This window comes from Anser cygnoides, chromosome 17 (assembly GCF_040182565.1).
Source record: "Anser cygnoides isolate HZ-2024a breed goose chromosome 17, Taihu_goose_T2T_genome, whole genome shotgun sequence".
Classification (NCBI taxonomy): domain Eukaryota; kingdom Metazoa; phylum Chordata; class Aves; order Anseriformes; family Anatidae; genus Anser; species Anser cygnoides.
Window position 1 is genome coordinate 9,369,475 of NC_089889.1, and position 20,773 is coordinate 9,390,247.

At 52.0% G+C, this 20,773-nt stretch overlaps 1 protein-coding gene across 1 annotated transcript in view; it reads right to left on the reverse strand.

Moving 5' to 3' along the window:
* TOP3B (DNA topoisomerase III beta) overlaps positions 1 to 20,773 on the reverse strand; it is an 83,751-nt gene that overhangs the window by 61,616 nt on the left and 1,362 nt on the right. The gene's annotated exons all lie outside the window — the stretch shown is intronic.

Genomic DNA, 20,773 nt, shown 5'->3' on the forward strand with positions numbered 1-20,773 from the left:
TTCAAACAAGAACCACCAGCACATGCCCGTGTTACAGAGACCGTGCCACATTGCTCTCCCGGTCCCCGTTTATCCATTTTTTCAACAAATCCCGCGTTGTGCGGCTCGCAGGGTGGGAGCCATACCACGCAGCCTCCCTCCCTACCCCCAGACTCGGCGATAACGCGATGTGAGGTCAGCAGCGATGCCCGGGGGGAGCAGCCCCTGGTGTCACGCCGTGCCCCCCGCTGGCCCCCGGCTCTCGGTGCCTGCCCAGCGGAGCCCAGCCCTGCCCGGCCCGTACCGAGCGCGGCTCCGGCACCGAGCGGACCCGGGGGAGCCGGGCCCGGGGCTCGCACACGCGGGGTGCCCCGGCTCGAGCAGCGCTGCCTCTTCTGCTTTGCACAGCTCGGCGATTTGTTTTGCCAAGGCAGGGCTTGCTTTTCTACTCGGGTCGAGCTTAGAGAGGGCAATATGCACGGAATAGCTGCAATCTCTCGGGCAGAGCAGAGAAACACCGACCACACCTCTCAGATAAGGGACCGCTGGGGCTCGGGTTTGTTCCCCCAACACCAGCAGCACCGAACAAAAGAGAGAAAGAGGGAGAAAATAATATTTGCTCAGGTCCCCCCTCTGCTCGCCTTTGATTTATCTGTTTACAACCGGGACCCCCTCAGTTGAAACAAAAAAATCAATGAAAATGTAGTTGGAGAAAAGGCGGGCAAACTACTGAAAAAAAAAATTTGTGAATGGAAGAATGTGTTTGTGCATTCATTGTTAAAATAAAGAGCAGCCCGTGACGTCGGCCGCGGCGGGCCAATGGGCGGCGGGCTAATATTTTTAAATATCCTCCCCGGCGGCCAATGGGCGAGGCGGTGGCAGAGACTAGCGCAGGGTTTGGCCAATGGCGGGGCGGTATGCTAATGAGGACTTGGTCAGGCAGGAGCTGAATGTCAACTAGTCAAAGATGGAGGCCGGAGCGGGGAGGCCATGAGGTTCGTACCGGAGGGCTTTGCCCCGAGCGCCGGCGCTCGGGGAGCGGCGCCCGAGCCCGCCCGGCGCGGGGCCGGGGGCCTGGGGGGGATCGGGGGAGGACCCGGGGGGTCCTGGGGGGCAGCGCGGGGCCGGTCCCGTTCCGTCCCGTCCCCGCTTTTGCGCCTCTTTTGGGAAGTTTCGCCTCCCCGCCCCGCGGAGCCCGGCTCGCCGCAGCCGGGGGGCTCCGGGGCTCCGCCGCAGCCTCCCCGGGGGTCGCAGCCTGGGGGGACGGGGAGGAAACGGCGGGAGAGGGAGGGCCCCGGAGGGGAGCGGGGGGACGGCGGGGAGCGGCCCCGCTGCTGCCGTGCCCGTGGGGGCCCCGCGGGGCTCGGGGCAGCGGTGGGGGCGGCCCCCCCCGGGCGGGGAGCGGGGCGAGGCGGGGGCACCGCGGCATCCCGGAGCCCCGCTCTCCCGGAGCGCCTTCCCCGTGGGGCGGGCGAGCCCGCCCTGCCCTCTCTCCTTGCCTCCATCCATCCCTGCCTCCTTCTCTCCCTCCGCGCCGCTTCCCTCCGGAGCGGCTCCGGCGGCGAAGTTGCTGCCGGTGCCCCGGCGGGGGCCGCGGAAGGCGGCGGCGGGGCCGGGGAGCGGCGGGGGCGGCCGGGGGCCCGGTGCGGAGGGGAGAGGCGGGGATGCGCGGGAGGCGGCTGCGGGCGGGCTCGGCTGAAAACGCTCTGGCTAGGGACGAGCCGGCTGCGCCTCTTCTTTCCCTTTTCCTCCCCCTCCCCTCGGTCCCTTCACCTATGCGAAAAGCTTCGGAGAAACCGAGCGCGGTCCCGCGCCTCGCGCTCCGTTCGCCGCAGCCGAGCCGGCCCCGCGGCGAGCTTTGTGCGGCTCGGCTCGGCACGGCGCGGCTCGGTTAGCGCTGCCCCCGGCAGAGCCACGCTGCTCTCCCTGCGCACACGGCGTAGCTCTCCTGTCTCTAAGAGGTCCCGATCTCCCCCCCACTTCTCTTTTTGTCTCTCTTAAAACCCCCAAAGAGCGAGGCACTAAGTCACATGCTATCTCCAGCAGTATTTATATTGGCTTAATATTTAAATCTCGTAAAAGTAATGCTTTGCTTAAATAGTCCAGAGTTTTTGCAATAAACCAGGGTGCGCAGCCCAAAGTGTTTCTTTGGCATTCTTGCACTTTGCCCCAATTCCACTCCGTTTCCCTCCAGTGTGTGGTCTTCGAGTTGTGTAAGGAGGGCTCGTACCCTCGAACACAAACTGGGGCTCGGGAATTTAAAAAAAAAAAAAACTTCCCGAAGTTTAAAGCACATTCTTTCTTCTGGCTCTCTCTCTTTCTCTCTCTCTCTCTCTCTTTTTTCTTCCCCCACCCCTTTCTCTCTTTCCTGTTTTAAACATCTCCAAACTAGCCTAGGTTTCTGGGTTAGGGAGAAATTCTTGTCCAAAAAAAAGGAGAAAAAAATAAAATTAAATCAGCAAGTAACGATACAGTTTAAGATTCTAATTGGTTGGGACACTTCCAAATCAACTGGCTTTTTGTTAATACTACTCTATAAATTTGACAACCAGAATTCATTTAGTGCATTTTCTCACTCAGCCCAAACTCCCCCAGACTCGAATCAGTTTAATTCATTGTAGCATTTGGTACGATTCTTACTCGTCTGTACAGTTTATGGAAAATTGTTTTCAAGTTTGGATTTCTTTACCTAGAATTTCTTTGCATTGTTTGAAGCTTGAAATCAAAGTATTTTGTAATTTCTCCAGTGATTCTTATTTAACAAGTAGTTACGTTTTCCAGCTTTAAGTTTGAAATTGTTTAAAGAAACAAATGGTAAACAGTTTGAAACCTAAAGACTAACAAGTTGACTTTTAAATGTTACTTATTGCTAAAATTATTTGGAATGCCTGATTTGTAATGATTAACTGATGTTTTCTCCTTACTACCCCTATATTCTTTCTGAAAAAAAGAAAGAAAAGAATTCAATAGTAATGTTTTCACGATGCAAACAGATGACTTTTAAAGGTCTCTCCCCTCCTGGCTGGCAGTTGTTTTGAAAGCTTGTTTAGATGCTTGCAAAAAATAGCAAAACTTCCTCAGCACTTAAAAATAAATAGAAGCAATTTAAACTGCTAGCAGGCATGTATATAATAAATACCAAATATTTTAGCAGATGATTCAGATGAAAGCAATAGAAAGAATATGAACTTCTCCTGCATTGTGTCTTTGAGATAATGTTTAATCTAATTCATTACACACCTACTTTTGTAACGTGCTGGGTCCTGAAATGCAAGGAGGACAATCCAATTCTGGTCTTTGCTTTCACATGCTCTAATGCAGTACATTTATCATGGGGGGAAAAAAAAAGTCCCTAAAGCAACCTTTTCTAAATTCTTGCTGAAGTTAATTTTGAGATGCAGTTGTGAAATATTAAAATCTGACTTTAAAGAATAACATTGAATCAATGTGGTTGTCGAAGAAACTCCTTTTTTTTGAATGTAACAAATCTGTTTTAGAGTAAATCATGCACAGAAGGCCATCACTTGGAGAAGTTTCTAACTGATTTATCACTTATATTGGAAAGTCTCTGAAGTATGCTGTTGTCCAGAGCCCTTTTTCTGTTGTACTACTGGCAATTATGATGAGCAGTGCAATATTAAAAGGGCATTGGCTGGCAGAAACATGACCCCCTTTAGCAGCCCACCCTCTTCAGAGTGGGCAAACAACCCTAAAATAGATGCCTCCTCCAGTGTATTTATGCACGTGTGTGAAATAAGGTTTTATACATGTGGGAGTGGTTTTAAATAAGGAGAGAGATCTTGGGTTATAGATTTTATTTGTCCTTATATATGAAAGGGCTGGAATAGTTTAAACACATCCCATTTAAAACAAGCTCTAAACATTTCTGGGAGCTTTCAAGGCATCACATTACCTGCTTTGTTTACCAATATCCTGTGAGTAATTCATTATTAAATTTCTACACACTTCCATGCAATATCTACAATGAAATTTTATAGTGATTTCTTCATAGTTTTTCCCCCTTAGAAACTCTTCCCTGTATGTTTAAGGTGGTCCCTACCGATGTCTGTAGGGATTTAATGCTGTTGATTTGATTCTATGAATCTGTTGTGTTTATGCTGTGATTTTTGAGTGGTGACACAGAGATACGCATGAGATTGAAGCACAGACACTACGTATTTTTGTATACAAGTCCCATCATTTCTGTAACATTTTCCTCCACAGCAAATCAAAGCACAGTGCATTTATACCAGTCTATATATACACACACACACCAGGCTTTTTGGTCTGTACTGGTCAACCACTAGAAAACACACAGCACAATTAAGAAAACTTCTGAAGGCACAGGAAGGGGCTGCCACTTTCTGTGATTTATTTAAATTGTGTAGTTCAGATTCATTGACTGACCAATTTAGTTTTTATGGAAACACATAAGTTTGGGAATGCTGAATTAAGCCCCTTATTCTTTTTTATTCTCCATTACTATAGCAAAATATTTGATTGTATAAAACCTTCATAACGTACCGTGCCTAGATATACTGGGCATGTAGCAAAAGCCTGAATGGTTTGTTTAACAAGCCATACTAACAGTGCTCTTTCTCTCTCTCTCTCTCTCTTTCTTTCTCCCTCTCATTTTTTAACTAACTTTTTGTTGTTTTTTTTTTAACCTTGTCTAATTACGATTGCAAATAAACTTTGTCATGCAGAGTTTTATTGGGGCTAAACATAAAAACGTTATTGTGGTTAACGCTGTAATGTAACAGTCCCTTACAAAAGGATGCAGGGCAGCTGTGCAGAACGTGACAGTGGCTGCTGGTATCGCTGGCTCTGACAATGTTGCACTACTGTCTGCACAAATAAAGCAGTGCAATAATATTGTCAAAGCATTTGGTTCCAGTCCTAATACATCCTTATGATCAGTTACTGTTGCACACCCATCCCCTGACATTATGGGATTCTGTAGTTATTTAATGCATTTTAGCAGGCAACCATCCCCCTACTCTGATTTCTCCTCCCCGCCCTGCCACAAAGGCTCGAGCGAGTGTTAAAATGTCAAGACTGTGTAGAAATTGCCTAAAAAATCCCTGCCCTCGTGTTTGTTTGTTTATTTTGTGTTTAGTTTGAGTGGTCTGTATGGAAATTCCTTGGGTTTTGTTCCCCATTTTGACTGCTTCAGTGTACAAAATGGATTGCCCTTTCTGCCACTAGCGTGGGTTTGTGTGTCCAAGTTGTAAAATAAAACGCTGGCCTATTCACATTTTAAAGCCCTCTTGTCCTCCTTTAGAGCAATCACCACCTTTAAAAATATCCTGACCAAGTCTGAATATTTTCTTGTTTCTGCTTTAAAAATTAGTCTTAGGAACCTCAGGATGTTGTTATTGTGTATAGAATTCAGTGACTTTAATGTATACACGTGTATTCACAGGCAATTTAATTTTTGCTTTCTATTGATGTATTTTCCAAGTTCCATCGTATTTCACTTTTAGAGGAATTACTGTTAAGACTAAAGCAATATTGATACCTTCATTTTCATTAAACAAAAAAAAAGAATAGAAGGCGCGTAAATAATAATCAATAGATTTTGAAAGACAATCTTTCTCTGCAGTTCTCAATAGCAAGCGTGGAGCGGGTCTGAGAGACGCAGGGATGATGCAGGCCTAGGAACCGTAATATTGCATTCAGAATTGATCTTTAAATAACAATCTGTTGGTGACTGTCACTCGTGGTGTGGTTGGAGGCAGATGTGGTATTTTCACTTGCAGCTGCTAAGAAAGGGGTTTAGAGGGCTGGGGGATGGGACCTTTCTCTCTCTCTCTCTCTCTTTTTTTTTTTCCTGAAGCCTTGAGCTGTTACCTTGGGAGCAAAGGGTGGGGGTGGGGAGAGCCGTCATATTGGAAATCAAATCTAGGTAAAGGAGCATTTTCAGATTGCATTGCGTACCCCAGGCCAGGGTACGCTAGCGAGCGAGCCATGGGGAGGCAGAAAATGGAGGACCACATCCTGGGGCCGGGGGGGGATCCCATTTTAGAGGGACAAGGGGAAGCTGAACCTCAATAACACCCTCCATTCCTCAATGAACAGGCAAGCAAACAAAAGGCACCTTTTCGGTCCCCGGTGGGGTGAGGAGCTGAAGCCTGCCTCCCTTTCACACCCCGAGGAGAAGGCTAAGCCTCCGAACCCGAAGCAGAGGCTCGGGGCCGGTGGCGGCTGCGGTGTGGTGCCCAAGCCTCAGAGGAGGTAACCCGAGCCTGCATGGCTCCCTCTCTCTGGAGCTTTTCTTTTCCTCCATCTCTGCGCGTTGCAGCCTGGTTGCCATTTTTGCGTGCGTTAAGGAACAGGGAGGCCTGGTTAGCTGAGGCGCCTTCCCCTCCTAATTTCTGTTTAATTAAGAAGTAGGAGAGAGCGAGATCTGCGAAGACCCTGCTGGTGAGGGGGGGGGGAGACGTCATCCCCCCACCATCACCAGGAGCAGAAGAGTGACCAGAGGGGATGCGCGAGGGGCCCTTCGCTGCCTCCCTCCGAGGAGGCCAGGAGGGAGGAGCGGTGCCCGGCTGGAGGCACCCCGCTGCGGGCAGCATGGAGCCCACCGGGTAGTGGGAGCAAGTGGCAGCGACAGCCTCGGTGGGGCTGAGGCCGGGCTGTAAGATGGCCTCTCCGAGGCAGGAGCCTGCCTTGTTCGGCAGCGCAAAGATCCTGGGGGGAATGCACGCGGAGCTGTTTGTCGGTGGAAAGTTCTGCCCTTGGAAATCAGATGGTAGCGCCACTTGGAAACCTCCCCTGGGCAGGGGGGATTCGAGGCGTGTGATGCAGGGGAAGGCCTGGGTGGTGACAAGGACTGTGTCCCACTCGCCAAGGGCCAGGGGCCGCCATCCGAGGCCTGCTCGTGGCCACTGGAGCCACTGCGGGCCCTCCACCGAGCTCAGGCTGCCAAAGGCAGCCCTGGGGGCGCAGGGGGTGAGGACTGGGGTCCCCTGCAGATCTGGGCCTGGGATGGAGGTTACACATTCCAAGCCCTTCCTTCCCCACTCGCTCTTTCTCTCTCTCTTTTTTTTTTTTTAACCCTGCCTGGCTGAGGAATGTAACAGCACAAAAAAAAAAAAGCACTGGAGGAAAGCAAAAAAAAAAAAAAAAGCGGGGGGATTCGGAAGCAAAGGCCCCTTCAGGAGTCTGTATTTGTGCAAGGGAAACCATTTGCATGTGTGTGGAGATGCCAGAGTTTGTCTCCAGTTGGGTCGGAGGGGGAGGGCGCGGGAGGAATGCGGGGAATCAGGTCGGGCTGCGGGGGGAAGGGCTCCGGCAGAGCCTCCATCCTGTTGTTGCATAAACTTGTTAAAAGAACCCCTCCTCTGTGGAGGCAGCACACATAGGGTATTAGTGTGGTGGAGGAGGCCAGACCTGCGCCCTGGCTACACAACCAATTGGAGCGGAAAGTGAAATCAGATGGTTTAAGTTTTCAGAGGGATTTTTTTTTTTTTTTGCAGGGGGACTTTTTGAGTCATTGCATTTAGTGCTCGAGCCCTGTTAAGGTCGCTCCCGCTCTCGCTGCTCTTGGGTGGTGCGGAGACCGGGGGGAGGCCAGGAGGTGCCCGCTCCCCTCCTGCGGCACCCCGGGGCCCAGCCGCAGAGCCGGGGCCTTGGGGGGATCACAGCCCTGGGCGAAGCGGTGAGGGCAGCTCGGGCTGCCCCGGGCTGTGTGGGGCTCCCGATGGGGTGGCAGGCTCCGAGGTCAGCCCCACACACACGTCTCCACCAGTTGAGGCTACTGCCGAGACGCCCTTCTTGCCCTGCCGTACGCACAGGGCCAGGAGCAGGCCCGGCCCTCCCCAGGTGATAGGATTTAGCCCTATTTTGCTCCTGAGTTCAGTACCACAAGTCTTTTTTTTTTTTTTTCCATCAGACAGCAGAGCGCTGGTAAACACCACGCAGAAAAGCCGTATTGTGGGGTTACAAAGTCTAGGCTGTTTAAGGAGCTCTGTCATTCCTTTTAATGGAGCTCACTGACGCAGATCTGGCTTCTGCCAGCCGAGGAAATGTTGCTGCTGAGAAAAGGGTTATTGAAACCCACAAACTAAATATTATAAGCAAGAATCAAACGGCAGGACATTCTGGTGTGTAATCCCTCCTGATTGCAGGCGGAGGGAGGGGGGACGTATTGATAAGTGGCTGCGGGTGACAGAGGCCCCCGGCCTGGTGGGTGAAACGGGCTCGGGAAGGCAGTGTTTGCGGGGAGGGCTGCCAGCACGGCCTCTCCAGGCTCACACCTGGACAGGTTGACTCTTGCATGGAAGCAAGAATCCCCTTTTTCTCTGGACGGATTTGTAGTAACTTGCAAGATAGACTTAAGGAGCCAGGACTGGAATGCTAAGAATTTTCTCTTTCAAAAAAAAAAAAAAAGGAGAGAGAATTAAAAAGGCAACACTTCCCAGTTTTAAAACAATGATAAAATTACTAAAGAGGTTGGAAAACTCTAAATCAACCCTCAGCCTACAGCTGTTTCCAAAGTGTTTGCTCTGACCTTTGGTAATAGTGTCAATTTTGCTGCAGAAAATATATTGTGGACTATATAATGTATTTAATTGCAAGATGGCTTTTAAATGGTCTCCTTTCCCCAGGCTAGCGAAATGGCTGTGACCAGGGAAACGAGGCTGGACTGAAGCTTTGTTGTCCTGCCACGTTTTGTGAGGTTGCAACCAAGATGAACGTTTAAAAAACACTCTTGCCCGAAGTGGCACCTTTAACCACAAGGGAAAACAAACAAACAAACAGCAATGAGGGGAAGGGGAAATGGCTCCCTGAACTAAACCAAGGAGGATGAGGTTTGATCTCACATGGAGCAGGAGGCCTCTGAGCTCCAGAGAGGCTGCTCACTACTTTAAATTTATCCCCAAGCTTCATCATTGGGACACTTCAGTCTCACCGATGCTTTCTGCTAACATCAGAAAAGGGGGGCTTAAACATACAGCAATGACTCCACTACCGTTAGAGATTCCCCCCCAACACTGCCAAAAAAAAAAAAAAGCTTTGATTATTGAGCAACATGTAAAGCATTATTTCCATACTAGTCTGGGTGACATTTCCATTTAGTTTCTATAACAGTGATTAAAGGCGAGAGAGGTTTCTAAACATATCTAGAGATGCTGAGCCTCCTGGAGTATAAATAGCATGCATTTCATAATCTCGTGTTTAAACGTTTATTTTAAAATAACCCCCATATACATTCCAGAGAAGTCTCCCTGCTATAGGACGTAGATTGACCCTGGCTTTGCACATATTGTTTGCAAACTGGGAAAATACTATTGGATATTTGAAGCCGCCTTTATTTTTCCTGTCTTGTTAAAAAAGAAAAAAGGGGGGGGGGGGGGGGAAGTGTGGGGAGTCCTGTGCCAGTGCACCACTTGGAGATAAGGAAATTCTTGAGACACGTCTAGGCTCTCAGTGCAGATCCAGAAACATAAAGGCATAGTATTTTAATTGCCTTTGCTTGGACTTTAACTCGTGGCTGACGTCTCTAATTACATCCCTTACTCCTTCCTGCCAGTTGTAGCTTCTGCAACTACTGAAATTCTTAAGTTGTGTAGAAATTGTCAAGTCGTGCTTTCCCCCGCCACTACTGATGCACTAGCAACATCACTCGATGTGTGAATTGTACGTTTCAACTGTACACTCACCAGTGGGCTTGTCTTTGGGCCGCTGGAGAAGTTAAATTGTGTGTGTTCAGCATAAGTCTTGTTTGAAATAACATCGAGGCTGAAGAGTGGAAAACACATGGTAAACATAAGCAAAATAGAGACTGGACGGGAGTAGATGGAAAGGTAAGGCAGAGCCTAGCTGCATTTTTTTTGTTCTCAGTCCAACTGGATGTCTAGGTTGCAGGGATTGCTGAGAAGCAGAGTGGCAGGGTTAAACGTGAGGTTTTGCCAAGGTAACAAGAACACCAAAGTTTGATAAAAACTCATTCTGAGCTGCTTACAGCAATCTCTGTGAACATGGCCTTTTAATTAGTGTGAGCAAAGGTTGATACAAATAAATAATGTGGAAGAAAGATTCCTGTTTGCTTCCAACAAGCATCACAAAGGATGGGGATAGGGAGGGGTTGGGGCAGAGTGGAGATTTTGTTTATCAGTCCATTAGAAAAACAAACAATTAATGGAGCTTCCCCTGTTCTCTTTTCTTTGGCATGTCCTTGGTTTTCAGCTGCTTTGGGCAAGTCAGGCAACATCAAAGGGGATGCAGGGCTGCCTCACACCAGCATGCCAAACGCCAGGGATCTCTAATGGCAAAGACCAGATCAATGTGGTATGCATAAATTAGCCAGGAATCCATGAATTAGGGGATTGTCTCTCCATTACACTCCTATTTAATCCACTGGAAAGCAGGCTGAGGAAAGAGAAGCTTAAAGTGTCAAAATCATGAGCTGGTTTGGGATGGCCTGGGAATGAAGTTTCCTTCACCTTCCTCTGGACTCTCAAGTGTTCCTACGTGACAAAAGCACTGGGGCAGGTTCACTGGGAGCCGGATTGCAGAGGAAGAGCCTCGCTGGCAAAGCAACCCTGAAGCTGGAGGTGCCTCAGCCCCTCCCTGGGATTCCTTTCTGTGGCCGCTGGTGCGCTCAGCCCCAGCTGAAGATCGTGCCTTCCAGCCTAGGACAGGAAAGGTGCCAGGGAGGGGGCAGGAGGAGAAAAAGCTAAACAAAACTAGCTAGGGCACAGCACGCGTGCGTCTCCAAACAGTGTCTAATCTGTGTGCGTTAACGTGAAGTCAGCGCTGGAGAGCCAGCCCTGGAGATCCTGTTTCGCTTTCTAATTTTTGGTGTGTACTTAATCCCGTGATTTCCAATGAAGGGAGGGATATTTTAAAACACTGGGCTCTCCAAGTAGGACAGCCCTGGAAGGGAAGTTCTCCGAGGGCTTGATGCCTATTACTAAGAGGTTCAAAATACAACTATCAATTAACCAAATAAATAGTGCTTCCCAGCCTCTAACAGCTCAGGCAGCTAATTGACTGAGTTTATTAATAAAGGAGAAATTTACACGCAAGAAGAAGGTGAGAACTGAGGACAGAGGTACAGAAACCTGGGTAAAATCCACAGTGGTGTTACGTACATCCTGGGAGGAAGGGACAGTGTCCCTGCACCGATTCTGCAGGGCCAGAGGTTTACTGCTCCTGCACCCCAGCCTCCCGGGAGCACAGGGTGCTGCAATCCACAGGGCAGTGCGCTGCTTTCTAACTTTTTACCCCTTCCCCATTTGCAGGCATGGAATGAAGCTCCCTCCAGTCACCTGCTGCAAGACACATTGTCCAGCTTCCTAACCTTAAGGATGAGACCCTATCAATATTGCCTCTGCTTTTGTGCTCAGGGTAGTAGTGCAATATTGCTTATAGGGTCTTTTCTTTTGGGGGTATTCTTCACGGAGAGAAGACAGCCACAGCAGGAAAAACTAATCCTATGTGCCCATCGAATTAAGGGGAAAGTTGTGAAATACCGAGCCTTGTTAGATAGGCAAGTAATGGTGCGGAGACGTTACTTGTGACAAATAATCGTGCTATTGTGGTGACTCAGGTTGTGAGTAATGGGCGTATTTTCGATGCTATCGCACAGGATTCAAAATGGCCTTGTGTTTAAAAAGCTCAAGCAGTGACTGAAACTGGAGAAACCCATCGTGTCTCCATTTTAAATAGCACGAGTCCCGAGAGGTTTGAAGGGTGCCTATTTTACATCACGATGTAAACACCCACCGAGGGATGGGAGGAGATACATAGCCACACTTGCTGTTTCCGCGCCTGATTCCAGCCCGAAAACCAGCGCTGTGCGAAGCAGGGCGCCGCACAAAGGGGCCGAGACTCTGCTCCCGGTGACCTCCCCGCAGCAAAGCTCTCGCCTCTGCCCGGCGAGCACGGCCGGGCCCGCGGCTCGCAGCGGGGTCGGGTGGTGGAGCGGGGCTGGGCACGGCCCCCGGCCCTTCCCTAGAGCCGTTCCCGGAGGTACGTGGGAAAGGAGCAAGGGACGGGGGCGTTAAATCTCTCCGCTTTGTGAGGGATCAGCTGGGGGCTGACAGCAGCCGGGATGGCCGAGTGGGTGGCCCTGCCTTCCATTTCAGGTGGTCCCCGCGGTCCCTTTCGGGACCTCTGGGGCCCAGGGAAAGGGGTGGTGGGAGGGGACTCTGGGGCCAGAGCGAGGCTCGGCGGAGCAGCCGCTGCCTCTGCGGGGCTTCACAAGCTTCTCCCCGGGCAGCGTGGGGCTGCTGCAGTGCAGCTGGGCTCAGGGTGCTGCCGGGCTGCACTCGCTGCTTGGGGCTTCACCCCCTCACACACCCACCCGGCATCGCTCCAGCAGAGGCAGCCAGCTTGGGGACAAAGCCAGGAAATCCCCACACACCCCCCCCCTAAGCCCGGGCTCTCCCTCCATGCCCCCAGCCCGGCAGCCGGGCCAGCGCTGGGACCACCGGGCGGGCTGCCCCTCTTTCCCTGTTGCACTACTGTCACGGTCGCAGCGAGCAGTGCAATAATGAAAGGGCGTCAGTGCGCCGGGGAGCGGCGAGAGCCGGGACCGAACCGGTGACAGCGAGCAGGGCTGGGCCCCCCACCCAAGAGCTGTCTTACGGGGGGCCGGGGGGAGCCGGGATCATGACCCGAGGCCGTGGGGAGCTGGGTGCAGGGGCAGGGTGAGGTGAGCGGCCCCGCACAAATAAAGTGACTTCCCATGTCCCTGTCGCTGCCTTTTCTTCCTCGGGGGGGTTTCTTGCAGGTCACCGGCCTCCCCAGCGGCGGCGCACAGAGGCAGAGCCCCCGCGACGGGTTTTTGTGGGGCCAGCCAGGCTTGCGCTTTGTGGGGAGAGGCTAAAGGCTCTAATTGGACCGGGGGTCTTCCTGCCCTGTGGAGCCCGAAAAGCAGGCGGGAGGCAAGCCCTGGTGCTGGGCTCGGCGGTGGGGCGGGAGGGGAAGGGGCTGCAGTAAGGGAGAGCAGAACGGCGCTCTGCAGCTGGGAAGGCCAGGAAATAGCCCCGTGATTATTAGTGGCCATGGCGAAATGGATCCTTCTATAAAAGAGGGCCGGGGAGGGGTATTTCCTTTAGCAAAGGACCTTTCCACTCTGGCCTTTTGAACCCGCGCTTCTCCCTGGCACTGTTTCTGCTTCATCATGACTTTTTGCAGAGGAAGGTGAGTGCAGAAAGCAGACCGGCTCTAGGCAAGGGTTGCAATCTAATCCTGATGAAAAGGCTTTTACAGTCTATGCTTCATTTCCTATTTCTTTTGGATTCTCTCTTCCGTCTCCCACGTGCACAAGCAGATATAAAAGCCGAATCCTTCCCTGCAGTCTCTCTCCCAGGGAAAAGTCAGCCCCCTCCCCAGCTTCACCTTCAGGCTGTGCACACACAAAATGGCTGCAGCAGCCTGTGGGTGGGCATGCAGAGCTCAGGAAGCTGCTTTTCTTTTTCCCACCCTGCCTGCCCAGGAAGCCCTTCTGCTTTTATTTTCTGTGGCATTTCGCTCTCGCATAGCTCTGTGCAAATCCAAGGGGGTCTCCTATGTGTAAGCTATGCATGGAATGGGAGCTGGGGAGGGAAACGGCCAGTTTGCATGAGAAGGGGACCTGTCGGGCCCCAGTGTTTATTTTTTTGCTGACCTTCTGGGGATATGGTCAGTGAGAGCTGTGACAGCTGCTGGAAGCGGCAGGGGCTTTGAAGATTGTGAAGGTTGTGACCTCGAGGCCCCTTTCCTCTCTCTGTCCCAGGAGCTGCTGAGTCAATCAGGGAAAAGAGGAGGTGAAATGGGGGCTGCTCTTTAGCCATTTTTCAATCGGTGAATGAAACAGGAAAGGACAAATGCAAGAAGAAAAAAGAGCGATTACTTCCACTTTGGTGCATTACTGAGAAGGGGGGATATCTCTTTGGCAAAAGATTATAACAATAATGGGAAACCACTGTGCTCCTGAGATCCAGCACCTTGAATAAAGGGGTTGACTGGGCAAGGAGCTGATGGCAGATCAATAACGCTAAATTAGGGGGAAAGCCTACAAACTCCTCTTGGTTCAAAGCGAGAGGAAATCCACCTCTCATTTCCACCTGATACCAGCTGTAGATGTAGCGGGGGAACCCGGGTACCACTATCCTCCACCACCTCCTTGACTTCACAGTACCACGTCTTCACCTTTGCTGAGCTCAGCTGAACGCTGTGGCTGTTGTAGAAGCCACTGAGGAGGGCTGCACCGCACATGCCAAAATAAAGGGACAAAGTACATTGTGCTGCATCCCTGGTGTGTGCATGCTTTCAAATTGCTTAGAAATCCACGCTCCAGGCAGCCCACGAGAGGGCTCTCAGCCCAGAAAGTGGGGTTTAAGCCTTTTTCCCTTTCTGGATAACATGATCCTATGGATCTATCCTTTAAAATAGTAATCAGAACAGCAAACACAGCGCCTGGCTTCAGTTGACCAATACACAACATAGGCAAAGAAGGCAAACAGCAGGCTTTTCAGTTAGTTTACACAGGGGGCACTTAAATACTGTATTGGTTACATAATACCATTTGGGGGTTGGGGTTTTACACATTCTTCTACTAAATATATCTGTGAGATTTGTTTTAAAGTGATCAACATAAATCCAGCCACAGCTTTAAGGGGGAAAATTCCTGTGATTAGACTTAATACCACTAGGTAGCTCACGGTATATTTACTGAAAACCAACACACAATAGATTTTGTTTCCCCCCCCGGAACTGCCGGCCAGCCTTGCACTTTGCTGCAGTGGAGGGTGTTGCTCTCCCTCTAGAAGGGCTGTCATAGACAGCCACTTCCCTGCAGGAAGCACAGGCTGCTGGTTTTAGGGCCATATCCTGCTACAGTTCCACATCCAGCCCTCAGGATTCATCCCAGCACGGGCTGAAGACAGGATATGGTCTGGCAATCTTGACAAACTAAGTGCTAAGCAAGAGGGCGAGGCATATAAAAAAAATAAGAAAAAATCCGAGAGCCTTCTTGGCTGCAATTGATTAGAAAAGCACAATTCACTGTTAACTTCTCCTGAGAATCCCATTCACATGGGATACCTGAAGGCATATTCCCTTCCTGGTAAGCCTTCCAGTAAGCATCCTGTTCCCATCCAAAGGGAGTAGCAGGTGGCCAAACTGCCCCACTGGAGGCTTGACAATGGCATTAGCTGAAGCCTGGCTCAATCTGTGCACAACTCCTGAGACTCCAGCTAAGCCTTTCCTGGGAACAGCGAGTGTCCCCGGGCAAGGCCCAGATCTAGCAGCCCCGTGTCCTTGCAAGGCACCCTCTCTTCAGAAGCGAACAGATGGGAAGAAGCGTCTCAAAGCAGCACAGCTTTAAAACCGTGCTCTTCTCTTCAGCGTGCTGTCACCAGCAGCTCCGCGGGCAGAGATCTCTGCCATAAGGAGCGAGCAGAACGGCGGGTGGGCGGCTAATTGAGAATGGAAGTTCCTTGGGGGCAAACCCAAACTGTCTTTGTGGTTGCACAGAACTAAGTACGCTGCCTGCACTCAGCACCAAACGCCAGCTTGGTACAAATCCTGCTCACCTGGGAGGTGGTTGCACCTGGTCTTGGAAACCTCCTCAGCCACCCAGGGACCAGGTGACAGCAATAAGCTGTTGTGCACAGCACAAACTCGAGCCTAACAGTCTGCAGGGGTGTAATAAGCCAGTTATCTTAAAAGTCACCCTGCTACTACTACACCAAATGGCAGACCTCTACCTCCCTCAAAAACTGATCTGCTGAGAAGCAACACCTCTGCCAGGAGCTGCTACTTCTTTACCAGCAGTTTACCCAGTTAAAAATCAATAGGGAGTGACACTTGGTACAAAAACACTGCACTAGAAGACAAACCCTGTTTTGTCCCTCCTCTGTGAATCCCCATCATATTTCAGGATAGGTTTGGGTTGACAACAATCTGGTTTTACACAACCCACCAGCAATTCTGTTGCTTGGTTTTCCCTTTACAGCAGTTACACCTTTAACACAACCTAAATTATTTAGAGGGGAAAAAAAAAAAAAAAAAGAAACAAAAGGCAGACTCTGCCCTGAGAAAAGCAGAAAATGAAAGACTTCCAGACCTGAAGGAAATGGGGATCTCTCAACAGCCCTGGAGAAGCAGGGGAGGCCACCTCATCTGTAAGCTGTTAGAGACACTGAGCAACAATAAAGAATTCCTCACTGCCAGCCCCCTACACCCCAACACCAAGCAATTCATTTAGGGTATTTATAGCAGCGTTTGAGCAAGTCAGAGGGCAGTTTTGGCATTCCCCTGTTGAATCTCTGGTCAAATTCTCTGATCAAAATCGACCCCTTCTTCCCCTCTTCACACACAGACATCCACCCCACTAACCCTACAGAAAGGTGAACGCTTTAAAAACAACAAACCGAACCACTACAAACAAGAAACCCCACCAAACCACTACAGACGCACAAGCAGCAGGAGAGCTTTTAAATCGGGACATGAGGCAGGTAGGGGTGGAAATCGGGATAATCCCGATCTAGGGAAGAAGCGGAGCCGCACCGCTTTCCATTCGCACCCTGTACGAGGGAGCACCGGAGCCCCGTGCAGGTGGGGCGCAGCCAACCCCTCCGGTGCCGCCTGGGGCGGCTGCGGTTCGCGGGGAGCCGCCGGCTCGGTGCGGGGCAGAGCATCGCCGCCGGCTGCCGCCGAGCGCCGGAGCCCCGCAAACCGATCGCGGGGGGATTGCGGTAAAGGGGCTGCTCTTGTGGCTCCCGAAAGGAGCCCGCTGACAGCCGGTCCCGGCGCTGGGTTCCTGCGGCTCTGCCCTCGGGGAAGGCAGCCGAGGCCGGGGAAGGGGCGCTCGGCTCCACCGGCGGCTGGAGCCAACTATCCCGTCCCGGCGGGGATGGGGCGGTGCAGGGGGAGCTCCGGCCAAAGCCTCTCCTCGAACCGCTTTGGTTAACCCGGGGGCATGCAATAAAATGGGTGGGGGCAAGACTGACCCTTCGCCAAGCGGTGCTGAGGGTAGGCACTGCCACGCTTCCAGGTATTCCTGCCCAAAACATCCCCGAAACCCACGCACGTCTCTCCCTGGCCCTACTCTCTTGAACACTACACCCAGCGGGGCGTATCTGTTTTACCAGCGGAGAGAAGAAAATACGTTCTAGCGTCAAGGTGCTTTTCTGGCAAGGACGACCTGGAGTGGGCAACTTTCCTATGGAGAAGGGCGCTAAAAAGCAGCCCAGAAAGAGCGCAGTCGGTTTGCATCGTTATTTTTCTTCCAAAACGCCCTTTAACGCAGTGCCCCGCTCAGCACCAGCCCTCCCAGCGCCGCCGGGCAGCACCCCATCCCGCAGCCCTTGGAAGCTCCGCGGCCGGGTCTCAGCCGGGGGGGGCCAGGGAAGGGCTGGGGATACGGAGCTCCCCCCGTCCGGCCCCCTCCAGGTCCCTGCTGAGCCCCACCGGGCTTAGAAAGCCTCTCTCCCCGGGGGTACGGTAGGAACACTTGTTCTCCACCCCTGAAAGCCGCACGAGGAAACTTCACGCCTCGGGGGGGGGGGGGGGGGTCGGGTTTTTCTCTGCCCCCCACCGCAGCTCTCCAGGAGCAGGGTGTCCTTTCCACGGCGACCACCGCTTCCAAAGTCACAGCCCCCCTTCCCTTTTGGGAGTCATACTCTCCCAGCTGGAAATCCGTACCCTAAGGTGCAAACGCCTCCCCGCCGGCCAGCCCTGGCACACACGCCCCGTGCCCAGCAGCAGCCCTGCAGGGGCTAATGCCCGGTGAATGCAGCTCCCCGGGGGCCGACCCGAGGCACCTTCCCCCCCCAGGGGCTCCCAGCCCGGTTCTGGTTCACCGCTGGGACCTCTAAGCAAGGTCTCAGCTAACCGCAGCAAACAGCCTCCCGTTCCACAGGGAAACCCGCGGCCACGCAGGAGACAGGTAGATTTTAACATTTTACCCCTGAGACTGAAGTTGAAGCTCGACTTAGAGGCCCTCTCCGCCCTGCTTTTATTTTTTTATTTTTTTTGTACGGGGAGCCAAACGCGGCGCACCACAAACGGACGCGTTTTGCTGCGCAGCTTTACGGAAAATTGCCCCCAGCTCACCAGGAATCACCTCCGCACCCGCACCCAGGGAGGGCAGAGCTAATACATGCAGCAGTATGATTTCTGCAAGAGAGGCAGCAGATGGTGCTCCCTCGGGTGCAGTTTCGGGAGGAGCCTCGCCTTCTGCCCTTCCCAGTTTCTGCTCAAGCCGCGCAGGTTTGACGCTGCAGCAGCCTTTTGGCGACAGAGTCACCCGGCAGCCCTGTACAAAATGCTGCTGGCACAAAGCAAGAATCTGTCCTCTTTGAGCAGGAGGGGAAGATACAAGCGGAGTAGAGCGGCTGCTATACGAATGCCTCACCACTTATGACCCCGAACCCCGTGGGTCTTCCACATCTAAGCCAGTAACCGTGCCAGACCAGTTTGGAACAAGCTGGAAGCTCGCTACCAGGCGCTCCCCCGCAGTGCCAGCAGCCGAACAGGGCTGGAAACCCTCTCTGAAGCCCTCCAGTAGCAGCGGAACCCTTCAGGTGCGACACGAGCGCTGGGGGAGCCTGGCAGCGCCCCCCCCGGGGGCTCAGGCCGGCTCTGTCGGGCGGGCAGCGGCAGGGCGGAAGAGGGGAGCCGGGCTTTGCCAGCTGGCAGGAGCCGGGAAGGGAGGGGGAAGCCTCCTGCCACCCCCCGAGGACGGCTGTAGCGGGGCTGGCTCCAAACGCTGCCGCCCGGGCTCGCAGAAGGCTCCCGATGAAGAGCGGCTCCGCGCTGGGTCCGAGGGAATAGCGGCGGGAGGCTGATGCTGGGAGAACGCTGCCAGGGAGAGGCGCAGAGGGAAGGGGAAAAAAAAGAAAAAAAAACAACAAAAGCCTATGTCCACCTGGCGAATGAGCCCCGGCTGCCCTGCCGGCGGGCCCCGCACAGGGCCGGGCTGGCTCCAGGGGAGAGCATCGCTGGCGCCGGGAGGCGGGGCTGGCTGGCACGGGAGCGGTCCGGCGTCAGCTTTTGCTTTCGGAATCTCGGAAAAATGCCGCGGGATTGCTGCATGCACCCCGGGAGCTCTTTTCTCCCCCTTTTAACGATCCCTTCGTGCCTTTCATCCCCCCCCCTACACCGAAACGGAAACCGGCACCTACTTTCATCATACATCTAACTGCCCTGAACGTCTACCTTAAGCAAACAGACCTCAGCCTTGGCCGCGCTCCACAGATCCCCCGGACAGCCAGAACCCAGAGCATCCCCTGGCAGCCTGCGCTACCCGCACGCTTCCCTCCCACGCCAGCCGGGCACGGCTGAGGGCAGAGTCCCCCGCGGGCAGCGGGGACCACCGGTGCCCCCCCCGGGCCCGGCCGTGCCGGGGGTGCGGGTTCCGAGCCCCCGCTGCCTTTGCCCGGAGCCGGCCGGCGCGGCGAGCCCGGCACCAGCGGGGCAGCAGCGCTCGCTAGCGGCCGCTTGCGTCCCGCAGCCTCTTGCGGCTCTCGCAAGGCTTTAGGGCTGTAAAAAGGGGTAAGGAGAAAGACCTAGGAGCCGCCCGACCCCTTCTTCCCCCCTCAGGCACAACCGCCCTGCTCGCGTCCACGCCACCCGTTTTTGTGGAGGTAACTTAAAGTGCTGTTTCCCACGCAGGACGGAGCAGTCGCCTCGATTTAGGTGTAGAGAACAAACCCTAAGGTGTATAAAGGATCTTATGTGTCTCCATGGGGCGCCTACAGACCCGGGAACTAGTGGAAGGCATGGGAGGAAAATAACAACATGAAATACTGCTGATTAAGCATCACTGGAACAGGGGGTTGTCATTGTTTTTTGTCCTTCTTTCGATTAAAAAACAAAACAAAAGTTGGTTTAACTTCACAAATATACCCACTTAGTATTCCCAAACATAATGAAATAAAAATGCTGGTTTATCTTTAGCCTTGACATTCAGAAATAAGAATCAACACGCAGTAAGTCCCTTCTGGCACTTTAAACAGTTCTCATTCATACTGACGGAGAAGACAAAGTATGTGGCAAGTGTTTGTATACTGAGCACTTATACAAACCTTTAAAAAAGCTTCAGGAAGTAAGAGAGTAAGAGTGTTTGCACTAACACAATTCCCCCCCCACCCCCAAATTAACATGCCTGTGCAACTCTGTGCCATTCCACATCGAATTAGGTATGTTCTATATACACGTTTATGTGAAATAAATGCAGCATTTGTCAGATTTTTCAAAGCAGAGAACTTAAAGCAGATTTCTTTCAGCAAATATTCCCACTGAGAACAATTATAAAGATGCCTGTAATGCTTTTCCCCCAAAGCCTTTCTAGCTTGTTAAAGGAAGCATAACATTGGCAGCACACCTTCTCACAGAGCTCTTGGAATAGTACTACCAGCAGCAAGTTGCAGAGCACCTACCAGTTGTTTGAAAGCACTACATTCCGCTAGCATCAGAAACCAAAACATGCAGTTTTTACTTAATTTTAGACTGCACATAGAGCTTTGGAAAAAGGTACTATAAAATTTACATTGCCACAGTAGAAAATAAAAGAGGGAAAAAAGTAAAGAGAAAGAAGCAAAACAGTGTTCCAAACTTTCATATCTATATCTGAGTGTTTCATGTTTTACTCAAAGTCCCAGCATCTTTAGGCAGATAAGTCACATGGAAAACAAGCAAAACCAGAACCCAATACAGAAACTGAAGATTCTCTAAGTCTCTAGTCCTCAGCTGTGGAGGATGAACTGAAAAGCTGAAATGTAAGCAGAGTAAATAAAAACACTTGAAGGAGATTCTGAAGTCTCAGTAATGCAGTTCAAAGCATAAAATA